A 3379-nucleotide genomic window follows, 5' to 3' on the forward strand; every position below is an offset into this window, starting at 1 on the left:
AGTAAGCTCCTGCCGGCCCGCCCCCTTCGGGGGGAATTGAAAATCAATAAAGAAAAAAAAATGCGAGTGGACTCAGTTATCGGCGAGAACAGGGTAGCTTTTCTCACCTGATGGTGGCGGCCAGGTGGACCGCTGAAATATTATTCTCAGATGACAGTTTGATCCGGCTGGAAACACGACAAGAATTTGATGAAAGAAGCTGTTTAAAAGTCGCTTGAGCTGACATGTACTCTGAAGTAAATAAAAACGAGAAGAAAGACGCAACATTATCCAAAACATAATGCGAAAATGGCACGAGTTCATCTAACTTCAAAGTTATTTAGTTTGCCAAACCTCGTATGAATGCTCGCTATTTACTGCAATCTCACCATTGCTACTCTAATGAGTGACTATCAAATACACGAGAGAAGTCTGAATACTGCTGCTACAGCGTGCTGACCATGGGAAAGGTCAGCGTGAGAATGCCTCTGCATTTCAAACAGCACGATGAAACCGCCCGAAAGACGTCAGCCTAGCGCTCTGTTACTACCGCGGACAGAGACAACTATTGTAGAACACACTCCTAATCTGCAAGTGACCTCCGTCTAGCGCATTCCGTGATGTTAGACAGGAATCTGCAACAAGAAGATCGCCTTTCATAGACAAACGGGTACATGTTGCGATTTACGTAGCTTTTGTTGGGATAGTGTTCTAGTTGCTAAGTCCAGTGGATCCCGAGAGAGCTTTAACTTATAATTGCTGCATTAAAGACTTAAAACTGAGCCCCTCCTCATCAGGTATGCGTTTTTGCAATATCTAGTAACACATTAAATGTGCTGTCAGAAATATGTGTCATTAATTTTAAGTGCCACATGTCTTTTCTTTTTTATATCATTACATCCCACATATCACGAAGGGCTTTTTCAGAGAAGGAGATTTTTCATCAAGGAGCTTTCAGAGCATTTGATTCAACTGATTATCATCAAATTTTCTAATCCCTATCTACATAAATTTATACACGTGGGTAGGGAGAAGTTCATTACTGTCCCTCAAACAGGATACAGCAGGTAGTAAGAGCAACAGCACGGTCGGTCGTCAGAAGAGAAGGTCCTTTGAAGCAGAGCAAAAAGACAAAACAGGTACCAGGATCGTAGCACTCTAGTAGGCAACAATTTTAAAAATTAATGTGATGCTTTTTTGGTTTAATGATTTGTTTTGTATCAATACCATATTCACCGATCTACGAACGGATTGTAATAAATAATATTCAGGATTAAAAATATCTTTATATTAATAAAACTGTTAAAATGATCTACACTGTCCTATATTACACTAATAAAGCTTAATACAAAATATTCTTGCAGGATAATATCCACAAAATACTTGCTTTGATTTAAAATCCCATAGCAGGTTGAACACATTCGTTAGAGCAAGCGTATGCAAAGTGGAAAAGGTATACGTTATGCGCAGAAGGGCTAGTCATGTCTCTCTTTGACATCTTCTTGATCTATAAGTTCGTGGTGGAGGTCTTCGGCTTTATTTGAGGTTTTCAGAATATTTCCTTGTTATGTTTGTAAGTTGTGTTTAGAACTGGTCTGCTATCATTAGTTAAGTGTATAAGCCCTGATTTTTGAGGCTATGCTCTTTAATATGAAAATTTGTGATCCAACAAGCAAATTGAAAACGCTGTCTGACTACGAATTAGCAAAAGAATTAATTGCAGTGACACACGTACTTACATAAAATCCCCGCTAAACGAAATAGACACCGTACCTTTTGTAACTGCACGTCAAACGGTGAATAATCACTCCTAGGAGCCTCTCAAAATTATCGAGTAGAAATGTGGTTAGTTTGCAGATAAACACGATGCTGACGGGTGATTTCTTTTGTACGTAATCACAGAACTTTTTCTGTTGTACGTAATCACATAACTTTAATCTAAGATTGGCTTAGCGTTGTAAATATCTCACGATGCTAAATGAAAACGGATGTTGTTCAAGTACAAAATCTGCACATACTACTGAAAAAGATGAAAGCCCTTCGCACTTACAAATATTTCCACTTTAAGACGCAATGTAGTGATATATTGCCAAACTGCAGCAGATCAAATCCAGAAGTTGCTATGAACTATGATTCAGCTGTGGAGGTTATTTGCTTGCTAAAATATTTACGATTGACACGTTTAAAAAGAGAAGATCAAAATTGTCTAGAATTGAATACTTATCGCCAGACGTTTTATCGTCATAGTAATATAAGTTCGTAAATCCCTTGTTTCGTACAACCACACGGTTTACAAATTGCACGAAGAAAATACATGCCCCGGGTGAGGATCGAACTCACGACCTTAAGATTATGAGACTTACGCGCTGCCTACTGCGCTACCGAGGCAATGCGTATAACGCTCTCCATGACAGTATAAGTTGTCGTCATCGTGTCTTGTGATTACGAAATACAAATGTTATCTTTATCTCGCGGATTAGATTAGCGTTCTAACTCAATTACTTACATAATTCAAAGCAAAAATAAATGTAACAACTATTCAAATATCACGACAGATGAACAAACAGATGTGAAATAATACAACTATCGCACTGACGATATCAGCTGTTGTACATATGTGTAATTGAAACTGATGTGGTTCAAGGACAAAATCTGCGCGTACTGTTGCATAAGGCCGTCGAACTTACGTTTCAACATATCCCTCATTACATTTTGTAGTTTAAACACTTCAACATCTAACGTGATTACTTGTCTTTCTTTCTCATCTCATTCTTATTCAGTTCATTCTTCTTCTATCCATTTTCTGACTATTCTTATTCTGCCCTTTCACGCAGAAAGTAGCTACTGAAGGAAAAAACTGAAAAAAAAATCATTTCTTTCAATGTGAGAAATAAAATAAATCAGAGAAACATTTGACATGCCTTCGAACGATGCTCTAAAACATGTACAGCAAATGAAGTGCCGATTGAGAATTTAAACTTCAATTATTAGCTAGTAGTTACAAAAATAGGATACGTGCCTAGTGGATTACGTAGATCGTGCAGTCTGATATTGCGTCAAATTGAGATACGGTTGCTATGTGAGGTCAAACGGTAAAATATTTTACCAGTTATGGAAAGTGAAGCATTTAAATATTTTACCGATAGAGTTACTGTTTCATAGCTAATCATTAACCCTAGCAGCTGACATGTGTTCATAAGGCAGTGACGTAAAGAGACCAGTGAGTGAAATTCGGAATCCAATTCCACCCTCGTCTATTTGATTGAAGATTCCAATATTTTCCAATTTTTTCGATTCACCTTTTTCTATCGACAAACGATAGTGAGCACGAACAACGTTATGAAGAATAATGACAAGATATACACTACTTTTACCACACACATTCCTTCTGTAAGTGTGC

At 37.7% G+C, this 3379-nt stretch overlaps 1 non-coding gene across 1 annotated transcript; it reads right to left on the bottom strand.

The window, feature by feature from the left end:
- Positions 1 to 2294: 2294 nt before the first annotated feature.
- On the bottom strand, positions 2295 to 2367 carry Trnam-cau (transfer RNA methionine (anticodon CAU)). The gene has a single exon. It is a non-coding gene; the product is annotated as a tRNA-Met (tRNA).
- Between the last annotated feature and the right edge of the window lie 1012 nt (positions 2368 to 3379).

This window comes from Schistocerca cancellata, chromosome 1, assembly GCF_023864275.1.
Source record: "Schistocerca cancellata isolate TAMUIC-IGC-003103 chromosome 1, iqSchCanc2.1, whole genome shotgun sequence".
NCBI classification, from domain to species: Eukaryota; Metazoa; Arthropoda; class Insecta; order Orthoptera; family Acrididae; genus Schistocerca; species Schistocerca cancellata.